This window comes from Gymnoscopelus microlampas, assembly GCF_963454915.1.
Source record: "Gymnoscopelus microlampas genome assembly, chromosome: 12".
Lineage (NCBI taxonomy): Eukaryota > Metazoa > Chordata > Actinopteri > Myctophiformes > Myctophidae > Gymnoscopelus > Gymnoscopelus microlampas.
In genome coordinates this window covers 24,685,561-24,698,409 of record NC_139949.1, presented here as the reverse complement: position 1 = coordinate 24,698,409, position 12,849 = coordinate 24,685,561, and the positions used below count along the sequence as shown (strand labels likewise).

Genomic DNA, 12,849 nt, shown 5'->3' with positions numbered 1-12,849 from the left:
TGTATTAAAAAAAAAAGCGTACACACACACACACACACACACACACACACACACACACACACACACACACACACACACACACACACACACACACACACACACACACACACACACACACACACACACACACACACACACACAGGCACACAGGCACACACACAGGCACATACACCCACAACCTCAGTCTATAACCATCAGCATCACTAGTGATGATGAACAATAGCGTTGTTTGTTTTCATTGTTGTGCACCCCACATGGTTCTAAATATTGGCAGATAGGGATTTTGCCAATTTAGATGATCTCCCTAAACCCTGCTGAGATCTTAATTGATGATTTGTGTCATTGGACAAGCAGCCTCGGGGCATATTTGAAGCTGCAAAACACCCAGCTACTATTTGCATATTCCCATTCCTACTTTATGGGTAAATTACATTATGGGGTGTGATGCTGTGCCTTTCCTGTAGCTTTTGGGGGGATAATCACTAATAAAGTGATTCAGTCACACTAAATGAAGGAAGTAAACAGAGCGAGGAGAGCATATGTTACAAACCAATTTAAGCATTTATGTATGGCTATAAAGCAATTGAGGAAATTAAAGGACTAGCAAATGTGTTGTCATTTCCTTCGCCATTGCCTCTAGTACTAGTCTTCATACTGTAGCCCCAAAGTATTGTAATAAGTGCTTCATTGTCACAGAAGATTGAGGTGGGGGGGGGGGGGGGGGGGGGGGGGCTGGTTACAACAAATAGGCCTCACTTCACTTTATAGTCTCCTTCTCCTTGGCAGTCAGATAGCGCGATCTCTAATTGTTTTTGAGGGTCTTACTTTCTTAAATCACCCTGGAAGAAATAGGGAGAAGTGTTCAGAATTATTCATAAGGTCTTAGTCTGCCGGGTATCCTCAGTGGAGTGCATCAAGGTCCTGTTCCGGGCCCGTGAGCAACGTGATGTGGGGCAGGGTCTCTTTTTTTATGCTCAATAGTGCAGCAATTCTTTAGACAATTGTGTTGCGTGTTGCATGTTTTGGCCCTGTCTGGGCCCTCGCAGGCCATGCCCACTAAGCCCGGTTGATCCCTATTGCTCTCAGGAGGAGGCACGGAGGCCTGTTTATACCGTCAGACAGCTCAGCTTAAAGACAGCCTTTGCATGCTTACCCTTGCTCATTCCACCGCCACTGCTGCGTTGGCATGGCTCTAAGTAAGCCACCAGGGACTGAGGGTCAGGGAGATGGATTGGTTTGATTTATGCTCCCAAGAAGAGAGCCCGGCAGATTTAACGATCCTCCATACTGTCGGAATCACGTGCGATAGGCAAATCATTCACTCTGAGGAGACATAGACATGTCATGAAAATACATTTGTGCTAAGGCTGTAAAAAAGTACAGAAGTTGCTAGGCTACAGTCACGCAATCCAATTTGTATGCAATAATATTTCAGATTAATTCTCCCCAATTTGGTAATCAACTAGTAAGAGCAGAATCACCACTTGTAAACCTTGGAAAATGAAGGTTAACTAGTGCACGGTAGGCAGTCAGAAGATAAATATGTTACATTTTCTTAGTTTGCATGGTTTTTCTTTCACATTACAGAGCATCAGCTACTTTTAAAATGCCGGTAGTAAAATAAAAGTCATTATGGCATTCACAAAGTTCCACGCAATATTGTGGTGTTGTTGTGGTGACAGAGAAGAATTCACAGTGATTGTTTTGGTTCCTTCCTTTTGATTTCTTCCAAAGATTCCCATGACACTACAAAGTTGATGTGTCATTTTCAGTATTGCTTGTGTCGTTTCAGGCAAAACACAAGACATGTTGCACAGCATAAAACATGGAAATTGCAACACACCTCAACATTCTTTTTTAATAGTCCATGCCTTTAAAGTTGTATTGAAATATGACACACAATGGGGTTTGGCCCTAAACCACTGAACATAATGTATTGAAAATGTTTGCATTGTATTGAGGAAGCCTGGATGCAGACTTGCTTTTAAATCCTATATATGGTTAATATGTGATTGATTGATTGATTGATTGAAGCTCGGCCCAGACCGCTGGCCTAGCGGTCCGGGCACTTAGGCTCTAACGTAGCCTGACAGCACATCGAGGGTTCGAGTCTCGTTCCCGACGATCTTTGCTGCATGTCTCTCCCCATCTCTCTGTCCCTGTTTCCTTTCCATCTCTACTATACACTATAAATAAAGGCAGAAAAGTCCCCCAAAATTTTCTTTTTTTTTTAAAGTACCAAGCTCGATCAATTGATCGATCAAGGTTGGTACTTTGGAATCCACTCTCAGAGAAGCTCATGTAAACCTTTTAATGTTAACGTTATAAAAAGTATATTAATTGTTTGAGGCCTGACTTTTACAGACATTCCTCAGACAACAATCAAGGGTAGCTGCCTGAATAGTGGGCTATAAAATTGAATGCACAGCATGGAGGAAGTCATACAAAGACTTTAGTCGTTAGGTAATGATTTTAGCATCAGAACTTTGATTGCATTTCTTTTTGAGACAGGGGAAATTAAATACCAGCAGGAGCACATTCCATAAATTACCTCAAAGACGTGGCATAGAATTGACTAGTCAAATAACAGGATTCACATACAACTGCAGAATATTTAGTTTAAAACTTAATGTATTTCTTTGAATATGTAGGAAGCCAAGTTGTTTTACTACTTTCATGTTAGTTCAATATTTGTAAAAATATATGTTTTGTATTTCGCTTTTATCATTTCTACTTATTATTATCTCATTAATTTTTTTCTTACCAGAAACAATTAAAAACAATCTTATTTATAGACATCAATGGTTATTATTCAAGGATCAAACACAAAATCAAATTAGCAACAGCTTATTATAAATTCTGCATTTATAGACCTTTAACAAGACGTTGAACCTCATTGTGTCTTTGTTTCTTATCTCTGGAATGTAGATAATCCTAATAAATTAATACAGCTTCACAGAGAGAAATATGAAGCCTGCCAGTAAATCCTGAATTTATTATATTTGAGAGTCTTGGTAACAGCTGAGCTGGGTGAGGTTCAAAATATTTTATTTGAATTCAACAGCAGATCAAAGCAGAGAAAATCCCACCAAGCACTTGTGTGGCTGCATATTTGCACTTCCTTCTAACATGAATAAATGTATGGGAAAAAATATACTGTCCCTACTTTTCCTTGAAAATATTCTATAATTTTATAGTCTTCGAAACTGGTTAAGACTTAAGAGTTTGGCAACCAAGATGGGTATTCACTCAGCCCAAAAATCTAATACTGTAGGCTACAGTATGTATTGAGGTTTATGTCCAATATATCAATTTGCTGTTTTACTTAAAAACGTGTCTATTCTAAAAGCAACTGCTGCTCTTCAGTACTGTTGTGCTGTTATCAATACAATGACCAGTAAATAAATGTTTTTGTGTTTGTATTTTCTATAACAAAAATAGGCAGTACAAGTAGAAATTATTTATATAAGCACTAGCATAATTAGTACTTCTGTTGTTGTATGTCTGAATGTTGGCAGGTACAAATGGTGCCATAGAGATTAGCCTCCTTGGAACTTGTTGACAAAATGATAGTGGATGGGTTATGCCTTTGCCCCTTTGGTTATTAGTTGGTCAGTCCATCAAACTCTGCTGCTTTTGGGAAAGGAATTGCAAATCCATTATGGTTTCAAACACCAACATGATTTTATATGACACAGTTCAATTTCTCATAATGTTCTTTAATGATAGTGAACTGGATGACCAAGTCACATGTTCTGTAAATGTATGATACTTAACTTATACATGCTTGTGCGCTGGTGTCACGTGTCAAAAATAGCAGATCAACAAGCTCACAGCACATCACTGATGCAACCTGTCGTGAGCTTGTAGATTGCTTATTTTTGGCGTGCAATAAAAGCGCACATCTAAGTAAAAATCAGGCTTCAGTAGACTGTGTTCAAGCACCGGCTCCTTTTTCTTTTCACTTTTCACAATGTTAGTTAATATGTTCTCCACTTAGCTTGTTGTTTCTCTCCATGTGGTGCCTGATTATGGAAAGCCAGATGAAACATTTGATGTAGAACTGTAAGAACTCTGGAGGTTATCAACAAACCACAGCAAAAGCACCATTAAATGTCAAGGACAGAATAATTTGTCCCAATGCAGGTTAGTGATAATTCCTTATTAGCCGCAGACGACTTCCTTTATGCAGTCCATTCCCCTGCTGTAAAAGTGCCATGACTTTATGTCAGCACAGGCTTTTGGAGTGTGATTTATTTTCCCACTATTGCTGCGTTTCTAACAGCATTTATAAGAGTCTTAAAAATACTTGAAGGAGTAGTTGTACTGCCTTATCCCAATAATATAATGTATAAAGTATTTTGGCATCTGGGAAATCTCAGAGCTGCAGGATTCCTGAAGTTTTTACATATTAGACAATTTAGAGCCCTAGGCAACTTACCCTTACAGAGCCGTGATGAACTGCAAAGCAAGCTCTCAGTCTTTGAGCCAAACTCTAGTCTAGGGACACAACTTGTGGTCATTATGAGTGCATCAAAGCCACATTGTAGCTATAGGGCTGTTCTATTGCTGTGCAGGAATCTGGTGATATGATACTCATCACAATACAGAGGTTACGATTGAATATATTGCGATACTGTAAGCAAGGAGATATATTGTGATTTAAAAAATCTAAAATATATCTATTTTAGGAAAACTGTCAAAAACACACCACCATTTGCATAAAATCAGTGTAAAGAAAGTGTAATTGTTTATGCAATCAGAACAGTGGGATATGCATTTGTATTTGTCACAATCCCTGTAATATCCTGCATTATAACACTACTTTTTGTATAATCTGAGCGAAGGAATACAACAAAGAAAAAGTATAATAATATCGCTACTCAAGTGTATCAATATTATTTCTTGTAAGTGCATTATCAAACCATGACATAGTGGAATGTGCTTTATGTGCAAAACCAGGACTGAATTCTTTCAAAGAGACTTGTAAAGCTGCGAATCTCATGTCAGATTCATAGCATAATCCATGCCATGAAGTAAAATAATGCATATACTTGTTATACACTAAAAATACAATACACTTTGAGAAAAGTGTTTTAGTACTATACTGGCTGTAATGGTGGTCGAGAAATGTTCTTTGTAAATCTTCAACATCAGATAAATGGTCAAAATATTCACTCACTACAGCTTTATATTCTTCTAGCAATTTCTAAATGATATGATTAGCTTCATTGAATTTGAGGTTCTTGAACGTGACCAAGATATCAATTGACTTTTGGCACTGAAATCACATCTCAAAATTTTGACTTGTAAAGGCGCCTCGCCTGACTGTTTTGAACAAAATTTAGAGCACATCGACTGTCTGTGTGAAGTGAACAGAATACTGAGCCTGCCAGCTCGGCCTTGTTCATTGTCATTGCCTTCCCCTCTCCTTCTCACTTCATTAGTTTTAGAACATTATGACTTTGGCAGTGTGAGAGAGGAGGAGAAAAAGTTGGTGAGAGACACTGATGTTAACCTAACCACATGAACCTTATCGTCCCTATTCTGGGGTGAACATTTGGCAAAAATAGCAATGTGATGCGTTTTGAGCTTGTAGATTTTTAAAATGTATTTTGGAAGATATTTTATTTGGGGAAGACGGCTTTGGGACTCCACTTGAACAGCTAGCACACTTATTCTGGTCGGAACATTTGCTGAAAATGGCAGATCTACAAAATCACAACGTGTCGCGTTGTGAGCTTGTACTTGTAAATCGGCCATTTTCAGAAAAGAGGTTTGGTGTAGAGGGGGAAAAAGAGAGGACCAAGTACAGAGCCTACTCCAGTCAACTAAGTATTCGTTTACCAAGTATAGAGGGTTTAAGTGGTTTTCAAATCAACAAGAACAGGTCCCAGAACAGAGCCCTCTTTAAACCAAGCTCTGCACACTAGCTTGGAACACTTATTTTCTTGTTAAACCTTTACATTATACAGTATTTTGTTTGTAACCCATTTAGACTTGAGGCCAATTCTAAAAACGCCTTCTAAATCCTAAGAGTTTTTGGAAAAACTTTACAGAATCGATCACATTCACCTTGGCTGAAGCCTTTGGCTTTTACTGAAATTACTTACATTTTCCCTAATGTTAATTTAAACAAAAAATATATATCTATAAAAAAAGAAACACAGATATACAGAGATTTGTGGAATTTATATACATGTCCATTTTCTTGGGTTATTGATTTTCTTATGTTCTCTAAAGAACATTAGGGCAGATTAAAGTAATTGTCAGTAATAGCCAAAGGTATAAGCTCAAAGCTCTGAAATGTTTTTTATTTATTTATTTCATGTGTCTATCTGCTACAGAGGCTGATATTTATCAACATCTAAAATGACATACACGTCTTCCCGGCATTAAAGTTATTACAACAGGTCTAAATGTTTTTTTAAACGGTTGCAGGATCAATAACCGTAAGAATATTTTGTCCTTCTCATGTTGTGTGAATCTGAACATCTGTCATTAAGTGAAATGTGCCTTGGTACCGTTGTGCTATTAGGTCTTTTCGCGGGGGCAGAAATGTTGATTGTTCTTGAAGACGTTTGAGTATCAGGTTTAGTCTTATAGAATGTGCTGGGTTAAATGTACTGCAAGGAAACATGAGTCGACTGGACCTGGTTCTGCAGTTGAAGGGTACTGGCAGTGGTGGATAGTAATGAAATGCATTTACTTGAGTACCTTAATTAATCTTTTTTTGTATCTGTTCTTTACTTTACTTATTTTTGGATACTTTGGAGACTTTCACTTCACTACTTTTCAAAGACAAATATTGTACTTTTGACTCCACCACATTTCTAGGAAGGGAAAAAACACATTATTCACCCATTTTAAACCTATCTTCATATAATTGGTCCTCACTAATGCTCATTATAATGTGGCACTAGTTTTTGTCTATTCAGTTTGTGGACAGTTCAGAAACCTGCGTACCAGTGACATCATTGATGGGGAATCCAAGCTAATAGAAACTGCAGGTTTTCTTTTCCTGGAAAGTTAGCATGCTATAATGGAAGCCATTGTTCTCACGATAATAAAAAATAATAACGTGAAATCTTGTTTGAAAATAAAACCTGATGATGTCACAGGTAGGCGGGTTTCTGAAGTGTCCACAGCCCTTCTCTGAGACACAGACAGAGTGGATTTTTTGGAATTATCATATTATCATGAGCATTAGTGAGGACCAATTATATGAATATAGGTTGAAAATGGGTGAAGTCGTCCTTTACGCCCTATTTCAAATATAGTGAAAATAGCAGATTTACAGGCTCACAACGCTTCGCAATGCTATGCATTGTAGATCTTGTAGATCAGCTGATCTTGTACATCACATATTTTCATCACTATTATTGATTTTTTTTTATTTATGGGAAATCTTTGAATTATTTCGTAAAACGTCTCTTTTAATACAATGTGTTGATATTAAAAATAAAATGCACTTTGTAAATTGTACTTTTGAAAACTTTAGTATTTAAAAAAAAACATGTACTTTTGCATACTTAGGTATTTCTTTTTCAAAGAAAGAACTTCAGTGCTTTAACTCAAGTACAAATTTGACTGAGCACATTTCACCTGTACTAGAGTAATATTTGACCAGGTATCTATACTTTGACACTGGGGTTCCACCACTGGGTAGTGGAGTGTGGGGTGAGAGTGTGGGTGCTCTAGGTGGTGCTAGAGCACCTGCCCTTTGCCCTCTTGACCAGAAGTGCCCTTTTGAAAAAAAATAAAAAAACGTTTTGTTTTTTTTCAGTTTACAGCGGCGGTCTTCAACAGGGGGTCTTCAGAGTTACTACAGGGGGTCCGCCAAATCTTTATGTGATATGATTTTTCTTTTTACCATAACCACTCGAAACCTAGCATCCCTTTTCTGAGGAGAACTTTAGCCAAAAATAGCAGATCTACAAGCCCACAACGCCTCGCGCTGCGAGGCGTTGTGGGCTATTTTTGGCAAAGAGGTATAGGTGTAGAGGGAAAAAAGAGCAGACCAAGTAAACAAAAAAAGGTATAATTTACTTGAGCACCTGCCCCTCAAAATGTCTGTGCACGCCACTGGGTTGTGGGAAGGGTGTGAAGTTGACCTGTATGCTCCCAGTCAGAATGTAGCTGTGGTTACAGTTACATTCTGAGGGCAGTTAGACAATCCTCATAGAGATGTCTCTAAGGATAACGTGAGTGAAGCTTGCAAATAGTTTCTACCAAAAAAAAAGAAAAGAAAAGAAAAACACATAAAAGACAGGTTTACTGAATTTATAAAATCTAGGACACAAAAAAATATGTGTCCTGGGATGTGACATTCATGGATAACTTTAATTTAAGACAAACATTCAAGACAAAATTGTATTGCTGTAGCATGTCAGATACTCTGATCTACCACACACACAACCTCTCAATGAAAGCTGTGCAGTGTCAAGTATGTTTGTACAGTGTTTTGTGGGGGCTAACCACATGCCAGTTCGGATTTAAGAAGTGGGAATATGTAATGGCCTCCGCAACATGGGTCTTACTTTCTAGTGCAGTGGTTCCCAAACTTTATAGCTCGATAACCAAAAGACAACCCAAACTAGTGAAAATCTACAAGCTCACAACGCATCGCAAGCTTGTACATCTGCTATTTTCACTACATCTTACATTTTCTTTTTATTAAATTCTCTTGAAAATTTAATTTTATTTATTTATGAAAATGTTAGATTTTTTCTTTTTTACTTTTTGAAAATATTTTTGAAATAATAATAGTACAAAAAAAAGAAGGGATATTTACTTTTGGCCCGGAACCCAGTGTTTGTGAAGCAGTGTTCTAGTGTTTGACACCGACATGCTGCTGCTTCATCTTTAGTGTCCTTTTTCATTTGCTGCGTCTGATGAGACCCGAGTTAGCGAGTCATGTCGCCTTTCAAGTCATAATGTAAACATGTCAGATTCTCAAGTGTGTGAAGAAGCTCCAGAAAGGAGCATGCAGAATTATCATAACAGAGACATGGTCGTAAATGAATCTGTACACAAATCATTTTTCTGTCAGCAGCAGCTGTGACAAAAAGCGTTGTGCAGATTTATTATTTATGTCAGTTTGGTTGCGTTATGTTTGCCAATACAGAATTCAATTACTCTTTTGCTATTTTGACGTTATGTTAAACCTTTAAAATGTAGTTCCTACACAGGATCTGTACTCTACAAGGGGAATTACATTGTTATTCATACAAATATCTGAAAAAACTAAAACAAAACAAAAGGAACATTATGCTACGTGTTATTTTCTGGTTAACATAGACATGATTCTACATGTTAATTGCGATATTTTCAGAATTAAAAGAGAAGACAGAATCCCATTTCGAACTAAGACTTTTTTGCACTACAAAGAATAATTACTTTTCCTGACTCCTTTTCCTTTCCATAATTGGTTACCACTCTTTTATCTTATCTGTGTGCACATAATTATCACAGTCATCATATTAGATTATTTCATGCATAATAAATGAACTCAAACTGTGTGCAGGGTAATTAGCATGTTAGGATATGTGCCACGATAAGAGGTTTGCTCTTCTAATGATTGCGTTGTTCAAGACGTTCCTGAAAAGTGAGAGATGTAGACAGAATCGACAGAATCGCTGCAGCCTTCTTTAAAATCTAGATATGCCCTTTTCCTAGTTCATTTCGTCAGTCATTGGCTACTTAATGTTCTCATCTGTTTTGACTAAATCCTCTATCTTATGTTAATGACTGTATCTTGTAATCTACTCCTTGCTTTTGGTTCAGGGTGGAGAACGTAGTGGAGCATATACTGTATAGGCTCTATGCACAGCAGCCATATAGGACAGAAATTGGGCCCCTTCCTTGCTTCCTTCACAGGTGTTACCAATGATACTAATGAAGGCTCTGTTCCAGTTAGTGTAGCACAGTGGTTCTCAGACTTTTTAATTTCAAGGACCCCCATAACTCTGAGAGTGTACAAATGGAACCAAATGGACCCGGGAGGGTCCATTTGGTTCCATTTGTACACTCTCAGAGTTACACCCTCTCAAGGAACCATGAGGGTCCCTGGACCACACTTTGAGACCCACTGGTGTTTCTAGTGAGCCAACATGCACAATATCAGCACCCTGACTCTGTTTGACCAGAATGGAACAGAGCCTTCATTAGTATCATTGGTAACACCTGTGAAGGAAGTAAGACGAGGCCCAAATTTTCTCCAAAATGGCTGCTGTGCATAGGGCCTATTGAAGAAACTGCTAGGGGACTGCAGAGACCACTGTGAGTTGACATACTGATTTGCTGCTACACTATAGATCTAGGTCAATTCATATCACAGATGTGCAACACCACATTCATAACGAAGCAGGCCATAATCATGTTTAGTTTTGATATAGTAAATAGAGTATGGGACTCTAGACGCTCACAAGGCATCGCAATGTCATGTGTTGTGAGATTGTAGATTGGCTATTTTCACTATTTAAGTGTTTGTTTTGGACTATGTGAAATCTTTTTCAAAGCATTTTGCCTAAATGACATTATTGTTTTTTGAAATGGCTGTAAGCTAAATAATAAACCATGTTGCATGTTGTAGATTGTTGTGTTTTAGAACAACAAAAAACTGGTCTGGTCAACCTGCATAACACACAGTATGCTTCAATAATTATTTATAGAAGAGTGGGAGTTGTCATCACCAAGTGGCTGTTTACTCTTTACTGAATAGCAACAATAATGCATTTAAGGAAGCTATTTAACTTGGTTATTTATTTATTTTATTGCCTTACAGATTTATTGGCATCGGCACCTTTGGTGTGAGCCAGAAAGCCAGCAAAGATACAGCCACAGTGAGCTATATTCAGTAGCTAGGATTTTTTATTTAGAAGCAATCGTTAAATAGAAAAAAAAATCAAAGAATTATTTTAGAATTTATTCTAAAATAATTATCTTTTTATTTATTCATTTTTTTACAGTCACTGGCAACCTTGTTGGAAAGCAACCGTCCATAAACATGTTTTATTTCATTTTCTCCGAATAAAAGAGCAGAACATAGATAACAAAGTATACGGTATAGATCATTATATTTGACGATAAAATTCAAACAGGCAAACAGGCCCACATACACCGCCACCTCAGCCACTTCATAAAGGTTCATCTCCAAAGGGTGATGACGGCCCTGCGCTAAAAGTGAATTATAAACAGCTGGCGAGCCAGGGTTGGGATAAAAGCAACAGCATGGTGGAGGTACTCTGCCATGTCTGCAGTTACAACGACCAGACCCTCGCTGGGCAAGGAAAGAAGCTCTTCTGCACTGGCGGCAACTGCTGCCAGCTGGCACGGCGGTCAAGGTCTCCAAACCCCTTAGTGGACTGTGCATGGCCGTTTCCCTTAGTTGGCATGAGCTTGGCATTGCTGTGGTGTCAGTATGGTGCAAATGGATTTTGAAACACGAGAGTTCTGATTGCGGCCCATATTTGTTTGTTTAGTCTTAAGTACGGATAAGTTTGGGGCCAGAGGCTGGAAGAAGTTAATCTGTGTGTCCTGTTAGTAAGCCAGTGAAGGTGAGAGCAGGAGAAGAGAGATGACCTGCACCTGCCTCTTTATTTCCAGTTTGAAATATGCGTGTGTGTGTGTGTGTGTGTGTGTGTGTGTGTGTGTGTGTGTGTGTGTGTGTGTGTGTGTGTGTGTGTGTGTGTGTGTGTGTGTGTGTGTGTGTGCGCAGTGGTGGAAAAAGTACTCAAATTCTTTACTTAAGTAAAAGTACCAATACTGCAATATAAAAATACTCTGTTACAAATAAAAGTCCATAATTCAATTTTTTTCTTGAGTAAACGTACAAAAGTATTGGCATCCAAATGTACTTAAAGTACCAAAAGTAAAAGTAGTAAATATTTGAAAATAGCAGATCTACAAGCTCACAACGCGTCGCGATGCGACGCGTTGTGAGCTTGTAGATCGGCTATTTTCAACTAGCCTATGTATAAAATAGGGCTAAAGTTGTTAATGTATGTTTCATAATATCATAATTTATATCTGCAAAGTAACTATTAACTAAAGTTTTCAAGTAAATGTAGTGGACAATATTACAATAATACAATAAGTACAATATTTGCCTCTGAGATGTAGTGGAGTAGAAGTAAAAGTATTGGAAATTGGAAATACTCAAGTAAAGTACAAATACCTCAAAATTCTACTTAAGTACAGTACTTAAGTAAATGTACTTAGTTACTTTCCACCACTGTGTGTGAGAGAAACAGTTATACAGTAGATATCTGAGTGCTTTTCAGCATGTAACTATACTGTACACGTGTACTGTATGTACTTGTATGTCCAGCAGTATGACATTGTACGCCTGCAAGTGTGTCTGTGCAAACACGCCTCTTCCTCTCACAAACAGACTTGCTGCTGTCCCTGTTCCCTCTGCGTCAGTGGTATTTATAAACTGCCACAAGACATTCAATACAGATGGTAGAACGGATCTCAGTTTTCAAACGCTCCATTAAAGACACCTTTTCCTGGGAAATGGATAGAAAGTGTAATGTCTTTAAACATTCTGTACATGGACTCGAGGAATTGTGAATTAGGTTTTGCCTTCATAATGTGTGAAAATGGATGGCAGCGTTTGTGGAGCAGTAATCATCCTCTTAGTTCTATAGTCGGAACCACTTGAACCCTAGCGGCCGTATACTGGAGCTAACATTCGGCGAAAATAGCCGATCTGCAAGCTCACAATGTGCAGTGCTACGAGACATTGTGATCTTGTAGAGCGGATATTTTTAGCGTTATTTAGTTATACAGTATAGTGTAGAGCCAAACCATCCTATTTGTTCTATGATCTTAACATTGATATGA

The 12,849-nt window shown here is 38.0% G+C and overlaps 1 protein-coding gene across 2 annotated transcripts in view; it reads left to right on the top strand.

The window, feature by feature from the left end:
• The window catches only part of LOC311057984 (homeobox protein PKNOX2-like), a 91,223-nt gene that overhangs the window by 3,201 nt on the left and 75,173 nt on the right, over nt 1-12,849 (top strand). The window contains exon 1 of one of the 2 annotated variants that reach the window (XM_084075216.1): nt 10,258-10,281. The exons of the other annotated variant lie outside the window; for it this stretch is intronic. The gene's annotated coding sequence lies outside the window, so the exon portion shown is untranslated. Of the gene's footprint in view, nt 1-10,257; nt 10,282-12,849 lie in introns of those variants that run through there. 2 annotated transcript variants of the gene reach the window in all.